Source organism: Labeo rohita, chromosome 1 (genome assembly GCF_022985175.1).
Source record: "Labeo rohita strain BAU-BD-2019 chromosome 1, IGBB_LRoh.1.0, whole genome shotgun sequence".
In the NCBI taxonomy this organism is placed as follows: Eukaryota; Metazoa; Chordata; class Actinopteri; order Cypriniformes; family Cyprinidae; genus Labeo; species Labeo rohita.
The window spans coordinates 26608017-26627013 of record NC_066869.1 but is presented as its reverse complement, the minus strand read 5'-3'; positions in this window follow the sequence as shown (position 1 = coordinate 26627013).

Here is an 18997-nt window from a genome sequence, read left to right as displayed (position 1 = left end):
AAAACAAACAAACAAACAAACAAATGCTGTCACTGGGATAATACCTTTTCAAAACCTCTGTACCTTACAGTATTTACCCCTTAAGGTGCATAGTATATTAAAAGTACGTAGTACATAGTATATTCCTGCTCATATTTACATTTTTAGCACTACAAGGTGACTACAAACATGAAGTTGTCCAGTCATGACTTCCTCTTTCACAGAAGTATAAATATGAGGTAACACAAAACCAAAATTCACTTCATCATCCATCAAAAAAGTAAAATGAAAGAATATAGTTCCGATGTGTAGCAGAACATTGTTGAGCATCAGAAAATAGAAAGTAGCTATAAGAAAATAGCTAAATAGCTAAAACATCAAGCTAAAAAAATCCCATTTCCACTATTAGGGCAATAGTTAAGAAGTTCCAATCAAATGGTGATGTTACGAATCTACCTGGAAGAGAATGTGTGCAAAGACTCTTCAAGGATCACAGCTGAAAAACTGCAGAAATTAGTTGAGTCTTGGTATTGGAAAGACTTGAAATATAGCACCTACAGTGCATCTGGAAAGTATTCACAGTGCATCACTTTTTCACATTTTGATATGTTACAGTCTTATTGTACAGAAGTATTCATAGCCTTTGCTTAATACTTTGGCACCAATTACAGCCTTGAGTCTTTGTGATGCTACAAGATTGGCACACCTACTTTTGCGCAGTTTCTCCCATTCTTCTTTGCAGGACCTATCAAGCTTCATCAAGTTAGATGGGGAGCATCGGTGCACAGCCACTCTACCACACAGGCCTGATTGGTGCAGCGCTGTTGAGATGGTTGTTCTCCTGGAAGGTTCTCCTCTCTCCACAGAGAAAGGCTGGAGCTCTTTCAGAGTGACCATCGGGTTCTTGGTCACCTCCCTGACTAAGGCCCCTCTCCCCCAATCACTCAGTTTGAGCGGGCAGCCTACTCTAGGAAGAGTCCTGGTGGTTCCAAACTTCTTCCGTTTACAGATGATGGAGGCCACTGTGCTCATTGGGACCTTAAATGCTGCAGAAATTTTTCTCTACCCTTCCCTATCTGTACCTCAATACAATCCTGTCTCGGAGGTCTACAAACAATTCCTTGGACTTCATGGTTTGGTTTGTGCTCTGACGTAACCTTATGTAGAAAGGTGTGTGCCTTTCCAAATCATGTCCAATCAACTGAAATTACCACAGGTGGACTCCAATCAAGTTGTAGAAACATCTCAAGGAATATCAGTGGAAACAGGATGCACCTGAGCTCAATTTTGAGTGTCATGGCACAGGCTGCGAATACTTATGTACATCCCTGCGTCTCAGCGTTCATACTATTCATCCTAAATAGTATATGATATTAGATTAAGTGTGTCTCAAAGCATAATATGTTGAAGAGAGTATGCCAAAAGTCCCTGGATGGTCTACTATTTTTAGGTTGATTTTTGAAGTGCAGATCCGTGCACACTCTATTGGCTAATATTACCCACAATCTATTGTGCTTTGTCTAAAGTTTTGGTTCAGAACTACAAACACGAATAAACTACAAAACTACAAACATGGCGGACGTGCATGATCAATGCTTTGGTAGAGAGGATTAAACAAAGGGTTTTGAGTTACTATTTAACCTAGTAAAAAATATTTATTTAATAGTATCTGTTATATTTCATCTGCAACAGCAATGTGAACTTTTATAAACGTCCGTTTGGTCGTTAATATTTAAATGCATCATTATACTGAAAATATGATCAGAGTTCTCTGCATGAACGACCCATGATTGGCAGATCAATAAGCTATTTCTTTTCTCTCCAGAAGGGTAGGAAGTTAAATTAAATGAATTGTGGAGAGTGTGACAAGATCATTGACAGGCCAATTTACAGTGACTGTGTGCGTGTAACTATGTGTACTTTTTCCTCACCAAAAGAGTACTTTTAAAGGCGTCGTATAAGTAGGCACATTGGGACGCAGCACATGTGATTTTTTTATTTATTTATTTTTTATATAAGTTTGAGAAAGATTTCAAACAAACTTCTTTATAGGGTATTGTTTGCAGAATTGGGAGGAAAATTATGCATTTAATTCATTTTGGGGGCTAATAATTCTGACCACAACTGTACATTAGTACATAATAGTAGATATTGCCTCAGAGACAGCTAACATTTCACTACAATACTTTTCGGTGTCTTGGGAATATTTAGCAATTTCACAAAATGCTGAACAAATGAATGAAATGAGGAACAATGACCTTTAAGAATATCACTGAAAGACTTAAAGACACTGACAGTATTTCTTAGGGCAGCAGGATACTCGCTGGATGCAGGTTCAGTTTCTGGTTGCTGCACATAAGGACACCTGGCTGATAGTAAATCCAGCTGGGACCATGTAAAACCACACGTAGACACAAGGTGTCAGTATAGGTATGAGAAAGCAAGATAACTGTGTTGCAAGAATCCCCTTTAGTAACACAACTAATTACTTATTATTGTAATAATTAATAAGTGGTGTTGTGATGTAGTATAATTGTAGCATTCAACACTTCTACATTAATATATACATGCATTACAAAACAACTTTGAAGTTTTGCATTTTAAGTCTAATTTATTGTAATTGTTTTTTATCTAAAACAATATATATCGATTTTTTCTTTATTTTCTAAATGTGTATATTGAGGCAGAAAATGTTCTTAATTACAAATGAAGTGCTTTTTGACCGAATGTGTATTGTTTTATTAGAATGTAGAGTTGAAGACATATTCAAAAGTGATATTGAAGACATATTGCATCTTATAAATGCAGGTTGTTTTCAGAAGCATTTAAAAAACGTTTTATAAATCACACTGACTCCAACCTTTTGAACAGTAGTGTATGGAGTTTAATGGAAGGAATAGCAGTGCTGAATATAGATCAAGTGTCAGATTTGGTTCAAAAACTTTAATAAATGAGTGTGTTGTCTACATTGTGAGGACCAAATGAAATGTGTGTAATCTTGACGTGTGGGGATGAAGAAAAAGAAGTACAGGTCTGTAAATGTTTGAAAGTGTTCGTGCGTGTTGATGGAAGGCGGTTGCGTATTCATTATTACTGTTTATTTCCTCATGCCAGAGGTAATCAGCGACAGGATTAGTGCTAACTGCCACCCAGTTAGTAGCGCGAGCGCACAGAGCCCACCAGCAGAACCGCACAGCGGCGGAGGCAGCGGCTCCCTCTGTGGGTCTGGCCGTGCAGCTCGCCCATGAGGCTCTCTAATCTAGCTCTGAATGAATCCAGTCTGTGCCACTGACTGCCACATCAGAGCTCAAGTGCTGGCCAGAGTGGATGAGCTAATCGTTTCTCTTGGAGGTGTTGGGATAGCAGAGGAGCGAGAGCGGGTGAGTGAATTAGAGAGAGAGAGAGAATGGGTGTGGAGAGAGGAGACCACCCACCCGGCGGATTCAGGATTCGGGAGGCCCAGACGCGTAGCTCCATTCTATGACCCTCTGTGCCGCCCGGAGCTCCGAGCTGGACCCTTCGCAATTGTGCTGCCGCCCCAATGTCCCCCAACCCCCACCTCTTTGCCTCCCTCAAGCTAACACAGGGAGAAAAGAGGGGGTGGTGGTAAACAGCCTGTCCCTGTCATTCCCTCACTCGCTCTCTCCTTCACAGTACAATGGGAGGGAATGCAGTGGCTGAAGCACTCTTAGAGTGGCCAAATGCTGCAAAGGCTGAATGAAACATCTGTGGAGGCACATAACCTAAGGGGGAAATGCTATTTTGTTGTGCACCAAACTGGCAACCTGTTTTTTTCTGACTTTTTTTTTTCTCCTAAAATTTGGCATATGTGAGCGTACTGTATAAGTGATTTTTACAAGGGCGTGAAAGATGCAATTTTATGTGTTTTGTTGTTCAGGGGGCAGATTCCTACATATGTTTTGCACATTCTTATAAATTCATACATATTACAAGCTGTTAGAGAAATGTAATGATTGTTTGGAAGTTATAAACTGGAAACAATGAACTAAACATTCTTCGAAAGAGACAAATAGGCAAAATGGCCAAAGAATGTACAATAATCAACTTTATGCCATTTTAAACCTTAGTCTGTGTCTTTTTTATATTTTCTGAGGCCCCAGTGAAACCATGTGGTTTGTCTCAAGTTTTTTTATGTATGCATTCAAATAATCATGTCCACATAAAGATATCATAAATGCATGCAGAGTCCTATTCCATAGACGCTCAAGCATCTAATAGCTTATCACCTCTCAGAAGCACCTCTGTGGAACATGCGTTTTTCCTAGACGTCCCATCTGGCATTTTCAGACCGTTTGCCCATCTGCTATTTCATCTGTATTTTTCCTAAGATGTTTATCAGATGTTTGTACACAATAGTTAGAATGCAATGCTTTCCAGATGATGAGCTCTGTGACAGAGTACGACAGCTCAGCCCACATACCCGCTGGTTTCTTGTTGCATTCTTTTTTAGAAAGAAAAACAGTTGTAGTAGTTTAATGCTGGTGATTATATGCTCCATCCGTGTTCCCAGTCAAAACTTCCTTTCTAATCCAATTTCCTGTTGTGATTCCTTTGCATTCATCCTTAATGTCGATTCTTCCTAGAATGTGTACCCACATATAAGCTGTCTAGTTGACATCAGCAACACCACTCTCTGTTTTAACTTTGAAAATGTTATTGATTTCTATACTGTGGAAGGTGATTTATTACTGACATGACTATCATATGAAGCCAAATTAACTCTTGTTTAGACTTTTGGTGCTTTTGGATACCTTGTGAAAATTTATACATCTAGACCCCTTTCAATTTAATACCATGCGTTCTTCAAAATTTCTTCCAAATTCTTTTACGTTCCAAGGATGTGTTCCACTATTAGTTTCATACAGTGGCGTAACTTTGTTTTAAAGAGTGGGTGGGACAGAATTTGCGTTATGAGTATAGGAGGTTTTGGGTTCTACTCTGCCCTAATCTAATTTTTTCCTCTTTTTTTTAAATCAGAGATGTTCATCAGTAATCGTATATGCAGAACAGGGAAAACATTTGTGTTTTTTAGTTTCGTTATTTAACTGGAATGAATTGATAGTTTCCACAATGTTTAAGTGATAGATTGAAGCACTGGTGTGTGAGACTGTGCAAGATCCACAAGAGAACTTTCTGTCACTAAAAGCATTGCAGAGAATATTCAGCATGTTTTTAAAAACAACAGATTCCAGCGCCAGATCGCAGCTTATTTAACAGAAATGAATGTCATGTATGTTTCATCTGCATCAGGTAGGCTACGCCCTTGCTGCGAGATGTTTCAAAAAGTAATGGGGACAATATCGACCCTGGCAAAAAGTGGTAGGGACATGTCCCACCCATCCCACCAATCCCATCCATAAATTATGCCTTTTTTTTCACACATTAAATGTTTTGCCAAAAAGAAATGCTATTGTACTAAAATTATTACATTTTTATTGACATTTCATGCCATTTTAAGTCTTATTTTGACTTGACAAAGTTATATCTATTTGTGTGAGTTGTTTACTTATTTTTAGGGCCGCCCCCTAATAGTCGACTAACCATTAGTTGACGAGAAGAGGCTTGGACGACCAAAATTTTATTAGTCGCAGGAAAAAGGAAATAAATAAAAATCCACAGGAGGTGGCGAAGTCACACAGTCCGTGACAGACAGATAGTTAACGGCTGGTCTATGTGGTAATACAATACATCGGGCAGGACATCCAAACGCTCACCTATCTTTCACTGACCTCAAATAAGGCTTATCATCTGAAATACTGTAGGTAATTAGTAGCAACTTTACCTGGCAACTTAAGTAAATCTTAATGTAGAAAAATGTGCGCTATTCAAGTGTCTGTGTGGAGTGTGGAAGCTAAATAGCAGCGCGCTTACTGCATAACCGATGGAGGTGGCGGTGCAGTCACTTGCTCTTAAAATAATCATAGTCAATCATAATCAATAGTCATTCTTGGTCATACTAAAAAAAGTAATACATCTTTCAAATCTGTAAAGACTCTACATTTATTTCTGTGCACTCACAATAACAACAAAACGTTGCGCTTTTGTAAAATAACGAAAGCAAATATGATGCCTCTCTGCCAGGTTGGGGGAGTCAGGTATGCTGGCTGGCCAATCAAGCACTGCACGCTTTAGGGGGTCTGTTAAGGCTCAATGGGCTCAGGGGAGGTGAGAGAGATGCAGACTCCCACTGTAACTTTACATGCTGGTGTTGCTGTTGGACAAGTGATTTATACACTTTTAAAAGTTATATTTTGTGATATTGGCATTGTTTTATTTTTGTACTACTTTTTTTTCTCATCCAATATTTTGAAGAGACACTCCTCACTTGTGAAAAGTTTTTAACATTTTTTCTAGGGATGTCACAATACTCAATATAATATCGAACTGTTCGGTACGACATCCACGGTTCAGTACACCCTTGTGAATTGTGGTTTTTCGGTTTTGCATTTAAATAACTTCCTTGTTTTATATCTCTGTATTTTATCTGTATGTGTGCCCGCGATTTCACATGCTGAAATGAAGAAACGCTTCCCCGCTTATATTTGAAAAAGCAACACACGCAGATCATCTTCCCTTATAATGACATGCAATGATAAGCCTTTCTAAACCTGTTGTCCAACAAAAGAGTTATAAAAACAACAGTTATAAAAAACATAACTTGTTTTTAATTCACAACATATGTGGGTTTTTTTGCACGACCCATTCTATTTTGTGTAAAAATCGAAAAAATAATACCTCTCTCAAAAGAAAAAATAAGCAGAGATATACTAAACCATGCTTTTTCCATTGTACAGAGGCTTATGGGAATATTTTGTTAATTTGATGTTTTGGTGTCAGAACCGAACCGAACCGAAAGCCGTGGTTAAAAACCGAGGTACGTATTGAACCGTGGACTAAATGTATTGTTGCATCCCTAATTTTTTCAGAGACATTTGCTTTAGTGTCTTGGAGATGTTGCAACAGTTATGGATTTAGTTATTCTGTCTCTTTATATAATCCCAAACACTTTATAATTGTAACCACAACCATATCATCTGCTGTTGGACTCCTGTGCATACAAAAACCTCACTGGATTATTAAAATTACTGGGAAAATGATATAAACCAGTATTTCCTGGCACACTAAAACAATTTTTTTTGGTGGCTCTAACATGGCATTTACACAGTGCTAAATATATTATACTGAATAAATAATGAGGAAAATAAACATTTGTACATCTGTTTTTATGGTATTTGCATCCTAAGGCATTCCTGTGTAGGAACCTGTTGTTGGGGCTCCAATCTGCGTCTGTATAGCCACTTAAGATGAGCTCAGCTTGGTAATAGCTGAGGTTTGAACTTACAAGACTTCTAATGCCAAAAGGTCAAGAACTGTGAGCATTCAAACCTCTGGCCTGCTGCCTCTCCTTTATCCCTCCTCTCTATGAAAGCTTCCTGAGGGCTGTGTTTGACAGACGCTCTCTGCAGTGCCTGTATAAATCATTGTTCACATTGTTTCGCTTGCTTCTACTTATATGCAACGCTTTGTGAGCCTCCTACTCAAGCACAACTACGAAAGAGAGATTTTATTTGCAGGTGGGTTATTGGGGAAACATAAATCATATGCTTTGTAGCTGCTGTTTTCCTTGCTAATGATGCATTGCGGTTGAGGATTGCATTAGCTGTAGCTGAATCTACTTGTGCGATCTTGCAGCACATCTTTACCAGACAAACCCAGAGTGACCATTTATATAATTGTCACATGTGGTTTGTTCAGCACTTCAGCATAAGTAATTTGTAAGTTGCGAGAGGCTGTTTTGAAGAATGTCCAAGCGGGAATATGAAACACTTTTTCTTAAAGACCACACAAAACACATCCTGTTTACAATTAATGCTTCCACAAAAACACCCATAAAAGCCACATTAGAAAACAATCTCCAGGCCAATGAAAAGACCAAAAGATCAAGCAAAAGGATAAATGGATCTAGAATTCTAAAGGAAAGAGATGATTGATTGAATGTTTATTTATTTATTTATTTGGAGTAATTTACTAGGAGTTATTAAGGTGAACCCAGTTACTGATATGGCTATGGCTATTATTGAACTTTAGGGGGCTGAACCAGGTCTATTGTGTTGAAATGGGTCTTTGTTGTATATGTTAAACCACAGGGCCTTCTAGATTCATGACAAATGGCAAATGTAAAGTTCTATTAGTGTGACCAAGAGTATTTTTAGTATGGTTGAATTGGATCACTGAAGGTCGGCAGCAAAAACATTGGTTAATGAAATGGGATTAAATGCATAAAGGATATTTGTGTTATTTAACATATTTAATGATTGCAGGTTTGTGTCATATTCTGAATTGAATTTCACTGTTTTTATTCATTTTGAGGAATACTGAATCTGTTTTTTTGTGAGTGAGATGAATTAATGCATGTTCACATTTAGTCTAGAAGATCTTACTCCCGATTTCTCTCCTCATGGGGACAGGAGAGGTTTTATTAAATGGGGGGAAAAGTAACTGGTGTTACTTATTTGAAAAAAGTAACTCAGATATGTTCTTGTCAATTGAAAAGTATTGCGTTACTTTACTAGTTACTTGGGAAAAGTAACAATATTACGTAACTCGCGTTACTTGTAATGCGTTACCCCCAACACTGGTCATGTGACCATGTGTTTTGGAATCACACATCATTTCTGCCAGACTGTGAAAAGGAGAAACACATGGGAGGAGTGGAAGGTATCCATTTAATTTAAAAACTTAAAAAAGTTTACATAACAAATGTATGGCTGTTACATCAAAATAAATGTATTCAGGTCTAAAAATGTTTATGATGCATAGGTGATTCATCAACATATAAAACCATGCAAGTTTTTTTTCAAAGTGCCAGCTATGGGGCAAAGTGAGCCTGACGCTGTGGGGTAAGTTGAGCCAACACTTTAACTTACCCCACCATAAGGTACTAAATTTAAGTTAAATCTCTGAAGTGTAAACTAGTATTTTCATGTGATTTTACACAGCTGGTTTAGTTTATCATATAAATGCATATTGTTTGTAGTTTATTATACGGAGAGTGTACAAGTACACCAAATCCTTCTCTAAAAGCCAGAAGATGCTTTTCATCACATTTTAATGAAATATATTTCCACCTCTAGTCCCTAATGGTCTGTTCGACATTGCAGAAAAGCTACCCATGCCAAGAATCTTTAGACTAAAATATTTATTCGTTTCAGTGACATTTATTCCTTTATTCTAATTCAGTTTTTATTTAAATTTAATCAACAAATCTCTAGCCTGTTTTTGGGAAGGTTAAAACTTTTTTTTTTTTATTTAAGTTGGCTTTAAAAGAAACATGACTGTTTCTCAAATGAAATTTGATTATTAAGTTATAGTTTTTAAAAGAGGTCAATTATCTTTAAAATGGGTTTGAATTAGATTTAGTCAAATGGTCAGTTTTCAACCAGATATTTCATCTTACCCACTGACTTGGGTCAACTTACCCCTAACATGGAGCAAATTGGGGAACACTTTTTTATGAGAAGCCATCATTTTAGAACCCTTTGTCATAGATACATTCTGATTATTTAAAATGATAGGAAACATTCTGAAATTACTTTGGATACTTTCATTTGTACTTCCCTGATCTTGAGGACCACGTGAGTGAAAAAAATGGCTCATTTTACCCCACTTTCTCCTACACATAGAATGTCATTAAACATTCTATTTTTAAATAAATCTCAGAATCAGAAACCAGACATGTAATCACAAATATTATCAAGTCTTAATAAAAGATTTACCATGGGGTGAAATCAGAATGAATCTACTTTATTTATTTAATTATATAACATTTCTGGTCGTATCGTGTAAGATTAATTTGCGCACATCATTTGAAAGAAAATGTCATTTTTTATGACCCATAACACCCATAATTTAATCGGTTCTTGATAGATAAAATTAACTGCTGCCTTGCATTTTTTTTTTTTCTGTGTTGATCATCTTCAGAAATATATGTTGCACTGTGGAGGTAAAATTAGTAGTAAACAGGATTTCATGTTGACTTGATTTCGTGTTGACTCACTATTCAAAATTGAATTCTGGTTGTCAAACTTGGAACATGTCTATGATGTGACGTTACTAGAACACCGGAGTGAACTTGAGGTGAACTGACTTCTTACATACTAACACAAAATATGACCTTGGAAAATGGAAGGCAAAGAAAAGTGAAATTAGAATATGTGTAGCATCATTTATTTTCAGATGTTATTTTGTTGATATTATCTAACCTAAGTGGGATAATTGTGCAAATAATACTTGGGGTTACCTTTGGTCATTTAACTTACTAGAATGAAATTAGTTGCATGCAAAGCCTCTCACAAATAGATTTATGTCACGACAGCATCTCCCCTAGACCTGTGATTCAAAGAGTTAAGCTAAATTCAGCACGTGTACCTGGCAGCTGGTAATACCGCCGAACGTTGACGGTAAGTTCATTCATTAGGGATGGAAGTCCAAAGCAGTTCTTTGGTCTCAATGGGAGTCCACCTGCTGAAAACACGCACAGACCGAGGTCCACAGGAGGTGCGCAGATGTTGCACAAGATTCTCAATGTGAGGTGGGTCTTGGACTCAAAGATAGCTCACTGCATATGGCACTAATGCTGGAACCTGACATCATTTCCAGTCTGAAATATGTGTGGCCAGAGAAAGGAGACAGCTCGATAAGTCAAAAACAAGCGAACTTCAAATGAGCAGAGGCCATGCTAATAATAGCCATGAAATCAAATGTGTTACACATTTTGACCGCCTGTGTGTACTATCAAATGTGTGTTGATGAGTTATTGATATTGTTTGTGTCTTCAGTCCAATCACTGCTGGTTGGTTTATGTCCGGCTCCCGTCCTGCTGTTTTTCAAGTCAGCTTTGGGGCTCAATCACTCTTTCAAAGATTGTTTACCTCAAGTTAACCCAGGCCACATGAATATTTTTATGAAGAAGAATCCCCAGGTCTCCACGATTTAATTTGTGTATTTAGTCCAATCACTGTTGATTAAGTCTTGCTCTTGTCTTGTAGGTTTTCAAGTCCGCTTTAGACAGCAGCGTCTGATTCTCCTTGATTAAAAGTTTTTGGATTCTGGAAAATGTATTAGTTCTCAAAGACAATTGTTTGTGGCTTGGTTTCTCTTGACTGGAAGCAGAGCTGGTTGTTATGCCATATGTGTGTGGTGCATGGACTGCATGTGTGTATGTGTGTGCGTGTGTGTGTGTGTTATGCTTAAACTTCCTAATGACCAATTCACCCTTTGCCAATGCAGAGCTCAACTTTAATTAGTAAGTGGCTAAGCAGCTTTGGTAGTTGTTATGTTCATTTCTTGTTTATCCCTCTAACAAACCACCCAGAACGAGCACATAAATCAAGGCCTCGAAAATAAAGCAGGGATTTTGCCTTGCTGCTCTACTATATATACAGAACATTATTCACTGCAAATAAACAAGTAAATAAATAGACAATTAAATAAACAATGCCTGAATCAGGTTTTTCTCTTGTTCTTGTGTACATATGCATGTTTTTATTCATTTTTTTATTTTATTAACAATGTTTTTTATATATATATTATGTATCTGATCAGATTTAATAAGACCAGATTTATTTTTCTCATTACACTGGCTGTATGTTTGTTTATTTATTATTTATTTTGTATTCCTTTTATTTTTAATTTATGAATCTGATCAAATTTAGTGAAATCAAGTTTATTTTCCTTTTTCCGGGACATATGCTGGAGATATACACTACCGGTCAAAAGTTTTTAAACCGTAAGATTTTTAATGTTTTTTAAAGAAGTCTCTTCTGCTCACCAAGCCTGCATTTATTTGACCCAAAATACAGCAAGAGCAGTAAAATTGTAAAATATATTTTTACTATTTATAATAACTAATAATAATTCTATTTGAATATATTTTAAAATGTAATTTACTCCTGTGATCAAAGCTACATTTTCAGCATCCTTACTCCAGTTACATGATCCTTCAGAAATCATTCTAATATACTGATTTGCTGTTTAAGAAACATTTATTATTATTAGTAGTAGTAGTAGTAGTAGTAGTAGTAGTAGTAGTAGTATGAATAGAATTTGGAGTTGAGTATTTTTTTTTTCAGGATTTCTTTTGATTTCTTTTGATCCACTTCAAATGTTATATCAAAAGAAATCAAAAGAAATCCTGAAAAAAAAAATACTCAACCCCAAATTCTATTCATAATAATATCTATTCAGATGTTTTCAACAAAGTAACAATAATAAATGTTGTTTTGAGCAAAAAAAATATTTCTGAAGGATCATGTGACTAGAGTAATAATGCTAAAAATTCATCTTTGAAATCACAAAAATAAATTACATTACATTATAATAATATATATAAATATTATTAAGTAAATATAAGTAATAAGTATAATATATATAAGTATATATTTATATATGTGTGTATGCATATCGTTTTATTGTTTTTTTTATTATTATTATTTTTTTATTTTTAAGCACACTGATTATTTGTTTCATTGTTTTATTATTATTATTTTTTTTAATGATGCATCTAATCTAATTTAGTAAGGTTTATGCTAAATCCAAGAAAACAAATACATAAAAATAAATTTGCAAGAAGGGCGTAATTCAAAATTCAAGGGCAATAAAACATAATTCAAGATTTGTTAAAAACAAGACTTATTATCGCAATTCTTAAGTAAATGTATCTTGCTAGAACATTTTTACTGGAATAATAATAATAATAAATAATAATTATTATTATTATATTCTGGGGATTTTTTTTTTTTTTTTACCATTTCATCCCTGCATGTAATTTAGATATTTAGATCCAGTTTTATGGATTATTACATTTATTTACTTAGTCTATCCTTGTTAATTACCTATGTAAAATGCAGATTTATTGGTAATTCCCACTGTGAACATTTATAGGGGCCTGAATGAAACGTGTCAAATACTGTAAAGAGCAGGACACAACATTCCAAGTGCCGCCACCCTGCCACTACGTCACCAGTTCCTGGAGCTCTTTGATCTCTCAGATAAGTGCCATACCTAATCAGGTTAAAGCACTGCATGCCACAGAGGAAGGAAATTCCAGTCATAATGGCAACGTATCTGTTCCGCTCTTATGCGTCACATTCCTTGGGCTAATTAGGAGTAAATATCTGACCCAAGGACCGTCCGTATTAGCCCCCACCAGTGTGGTCCATCTGTTCCACTCGCTTAGCTTTTTTTCCGCTCCTAATTTGCAACACAGATGACACAAAACATAAGGAAGCTCTCCATGGCTTGCTCTCTCTCTCTCTACCTCCCTCCCTCTTTTCCCTCACTTTTACTCGCTCTCATGCTGCTCTCTTATTCTTTTCAGCCTCTTTCACTCTCAGACATTAACCCCGATCATTACGGCCGGGCTATCAGTTATTATCCTGCTCCAATTATCTGCTGCCAGTGACCCAAAGGGTTGGCCCAGCATGTGGCTCTCTAACATACTTTCTCCAGTACTTTAGTCGTAAGCACATCCCTTTTTATTGGGACTGCCAACTCCGAACCAAAAATGCTTTTATTTTTCTTTTTTTCATGGCATGTGTTTTTAGTCCTGTTTTAAACAATAGCAGGTGTAGGTTCGCCTTAGCCTAGAGGTCCCACAAAAATGCACCTATGATTGATTTTTAATACTGAAATTATAGTATCATTTTAAAAGGAAGAGCCATTATATCATCATTCACACTTAATAGCTGTATGTGGTTGAGGAATTGTCAATGATCCACACAATAGAAGGGCATTCGGTATTGTTTCTCTAGTTTCTATCTGCATTCATCTGAGGCATGGGAAGTGATGCGGTGAGAATACAAGAAATGCGATCTCTGGTATTATGCTATGAGGCACTTCCTGTTTTGCAAAACGTCAGCTTATATTGTGTTACTTTGCGGCAGACTTTGAAACAACATGACGAATAGTGTTAAAGTGATAGTGCCCTCAAAAATAAAATTTCTGTCATTAATTACTCACCCTCATGTTGTTACAAACCTGTAAGGCCTTTGTTTATCTTTGAAACACAAATTGAGATATTTTTGATGAAATCTGAGAGCTTTCTCACCCTGAGACAGCAACGCAACTACACTGTAAAAAACAGTTTGTTGAGTCAACTTAAAATAATTTGTAACCTGGCTGCCAACTCAGTCAACTCAAAAATTGTTAAATTATACTAAGTGACAACATTTGAGTTGAATCAACTTAAAATTTTAAGGCAGCTGGGTTACTTACCCATCTGTTAAGTTTAGCAAACACAAATATCTAAGTTGTTACTTAGTACAACTTAACATTTCAAGTTGACTAAACTTATTTTTGTTGACTAAACTTAAAATTTTAAGGCAGCAGGGTAACATTATTTTAAGCTGACTCAACAAATTGTTTTTTATTTTTTACAGTGTACCATGTTCAAGGCCCAGAAAGGTAGTATGGACATTGTTAAAATAGTCCATGTGACATCAGTGGTTCATTCGAGATGCTATGAAGCTACGACAATACTTTTGTGTGCAAAGAAAACAAAACAAACAAAAAAAGACTTTATTCAACATTTTCATACAGTGCAAGAACATTGCCTCATACAAAAGAGTTCAAATTCTGCATTTAAAAATATGTACAAAAACAAAAATACACCCCTCTATCATAATTTCTGGACCTGTATACAGTACAAGTAGATATCAACTGTTTTTCCAGTTGGATGCTACTCAAGAGCAACACTATTTGAGGTTTGGCCCATGACTCAAAGACTGCAATTGAGCCACGGTGGGCAGTAAGGATGGATGGAGGGAGGCTGAGGTAAACTAAAGTCACCACACAATGATTTGTTACCCAGTATTTATGAAGCAGTCATAATTTATGAGGCATTCCTAATACTACTGCAGTGGACTTTATGACAGCCGGCTGCCGATGAGTAATAGCCAGTGATGGACATGGTGAGAGCTAAATGTTACATCATGCAGTATACCACTTCATAGAAACTCTTAAGACGCATGGTAAGAAGTCCAAAGTACGCCATAAATTATGTTGAGCTGGATGTCTCTTTGACTTTTATAATTTATGACCAGTGGAAGAAAAAGAAGGGAGACCACTTAAGTGTGAAATCGATCAATATTTTTTAGAAAGGTGCATGAATTAAACACCTATTAAAGGAATATTTTCTGTCATCATTTATTCACTGTTGAGACTCTTTTTCTTTCTTGGAACACAAATTTTTAAAGAATAGACACTATTAGTCAAAAGTTTTAGAACAGTAAGATTTGTAATGTTTTTAAAGAAGTCTCTTCTGCTCACCAAGCCTGCATTTATTTGATCCAAAGTACTGCATATTTCAAAATATTTTTAGTATTTAAAATAACTTTTTTATTAGAATATATTTTAAAATGTAATTTATTCCTGTGATTTCAAAGCTGAATTTTTAGCATCATTAATCCAGTTGCATGATCCTTCAGAAATCATTCTAATATTCTGATTTGCTGCTCCAAAAAAATTATTTATTGTTATTATTATTATTATTATTATTATGTTATCTGAATAGATTTTTTTTTTCAGGTTTCTTGAATAGAAATTTAGAACAGCATTTATCTGAAATAGCTCTCACATGTCCATCACTAGCTATATATATATATATATATATATATATATATATATATACTGACTTGAATGGGCATTATAGTGTATAATGTTACAAAATCTTACAAAATATAATTTAAGATAAATGCTGATCTTTGGATCTTTCTTTTCATCAAAGAATCCTGAAAATAATAATAATAATAATAATAAAATAAAATAGTCAACCGTTTTAAATATTGATAATTATAAATGATAATGATAATGATAATTATATATTTAAAAAAAATGTTTTTACAACAGCAAATCAGCATATTAGAATGATTTCTGAAGGATCATGTGACACTGAAGACTGGAGTAATGATGCTGAAAATGTAGCTTTGATCACAGGAATAAATTACATTTTAAAACATATTCAAATAGAAAGGAGTTATTTCAAATCATAAAAATATTTCACAATATTACTGCTTTTGCTGTATTTTGGATTAAATAAAAGCAGGCTTGGCGAGCATAAGAGAATTCATTAAAAAAACAAAAATCTTACTGTTCAAATACTTTTGACGAGTAGTGTATAAGTTGCTTATTTATGCATTTCCAGTTAATGTGGATTGTAGTTTTCAGAAGATGGTTCACTTTTCTTTTTTTCCCCCACAAATCTGACTAATTGAGCTCTTTATCCAAGAAAAAAAAAAAAGTGTGTGAATCATACTTTTTAAAAATGTTTATAAGTATAACGGCAATTGCACAAGTATAATTTCAAATTAATGGTGCATTTCAAATTAATGGTGATTGCAGTTTTCAGTAAATCTGATTTGCTTTTTAATTTATTTATTTTTTTTTATTTTTTTTTCACAAATCACACTGCTTCAGCTCTGTCCAGGAAAAAAAGTAATTTAATTTCTCTGTAAATCATATCTTTTAAAAGTGTTGATTAAACGATTATACAGTTTATAAGTGTAATGTCAACTGCACAAGTATAATTTCCAAAAAAAAGGTACATTTGTCTGAGCTAAGCCAGACATTTTTTTTAAATCTATATTCAGATGTTATATGTTCTAAATTAGAAAGTTTATGTAAACTATAAACTATATTGCCAAGTGTCTTATGTAAACACGAAATAGGGTTTTGAATATTCTTAAGGTACCTATCTTGAATATCTCTGTTCCCCATATAATCCTAATTATATTCTGATATTATTTTGAATATGTGGAGTTTTAAACGCCTAATTTCGAGTTCTTGTGGTTTGGCTCTATTTGTGCAGATTTAGTCAATGTGTGTGGGCAGTGCTGCTAGTCTTCATGTTCTGAATATGCTTTTGACTTGTGGATAGAGGAATGCTCATAAACTGAACATTAAAAGAGCGTATAAAAAGGTCACTCTGTCTGTATTTATTCAGGATAAGGAGAATAACAGTGTATTGAGCTTTACATATTTAGAGATTACATGTAAGGTTCACAAAAAAAAAAAAAAAAAAAAAAAAGAAAAAAAAAAGAAAAAAGTCACCGGCAACATGCCTGAATGACTGCTGCCATATTGCATTCACCCCTGCCATAGTGAAGTGCCTCAAGCAGCAGGTCATGACCCACATCAAGTCCTCCATCCCACCCACATTGGACCTCTTATCCAGTTAGCTTATAGGCAAAACCATTCTGCATTGGATAGGATACCGCGTCATTCATCACACACTTGGCCCTCTCCCATCTATACAGTCAAAACACTTATGTTAGAATACCGTTCATTGATTTCTTTTCAGCATTCAAAGCTACCACTGACGCTAACTGATGAAACAAAGGCATTTGGTCTGTGCACCACACTGCAACTGGATCCTAGACTTCCTGACTAACAGACCTCAGGCGGTCAGGATCTATGACCAGACCTCCCAAACCATCATCTTGAGTACCGGCACCCCCCAGGGCTCCGTCCTCAGCCATCTACAGTTTAAGCTGTAGACTTGCCAGGGATGTGAGCAACTATATCATCCAGTTCAGTAATGACACCACGGTGGCAGGGCTTATCTGATGATAATGATGAGACAATGTGCATAGAAGAGGTGAGAGAGCAAGAAATATGAACTCTCTGGATGACAAGATGACAAAAGAGGTAATTGTTGGCTTCAGGGTATGTCATGTGCCCCACTCACCTCTGCATGTCAGCAGGGCAGAGGTGGACGTAGCCCACAGCTTCAGTTTTTTACCTCCCAATCTGCAAAGCTGTCCTGATGTTGCTAAGATGATTTCAATCATACTACTATAATTTTTCTTCTACAGACAGTTTTATTTTCCATTGTAGCTTTTTTAAAAGGTGATTACAGGTCCTTGCATGAGTCAACAATTTTTGTATGTGTTTTTTTTATTATTATTATGTGAAAAACATCGAAAATTAAACCCAATTTGATTTTTTTATTAAAGACAAAAATTTTGGAGGCAGTGTGTAAAATTGATTGACACAACATGAGGTCGTATTTAATTTTTAACGTGTGAAAATATCAGATGAGAATTTCAGAAACCAAAGCTAAAACCAAAATTATGGTTTTAGCTTTGTCACTGACGCTGATTTTTAATGTTAAAATATGAAAATCCCCCATAAAACATATGAAGTAGAGTGAAATAATCATAAACTATTTAAATATTTATTGTGTATCATTTAAAAACAATTTGAAGAAATATCATTTTTACACATTATCACAAAATATCACATTTTTACATAATATCAAATAATATTTTAATGTGCATTCTCCAATAAAATAATTATATCAAATAATGCACAAAAAATTTAATATAATTTTTGTGTTTATAAATACCCAAACGCTGGCTGTTAGCAAGTAATTTTATTAGAGAATGTTATCAAATTGCATTCAAAATGCATATCAAAATGCATTATTTGACAATGAAATTGTTGTGGAATTCTTTTTATTTATTTATTTATTTATTTATTTATTTTTTTTTGTTCATGACATTTCTGAAAAAGAACAAAACTTTTTAAACTGTTACAAGTGTTCATATCACTGTAAAAAATTTATATTATATCAATTTTATGTTTAATTCAATGTTACTTCTTGTTTCCTTATAATTGTTTATTAAATTTACTTGCAATTTCTGAGTGATATATCACTTATATTTTCACATAATATCAAATTTTTTTTATATTCATCATAATATCATTTTTGTGTGTGTGCTTTTAAAATACACAAAGCGCTGGATATAAATAAGTAATTTTACTGGAGAATGTTATCAAACACAATGCATTATTTGAAAACATTGTTTTGGAATTGTTCATGACATTTCTGAAAAAGTATAAAACTTTTTAAACTGTTACAAGTGCTCATATCAATGTAAAAAAAAATGTTTTTTTGAAGTTGTAAATGAATATTATTGGGGTATGTTTTACAAGAAAA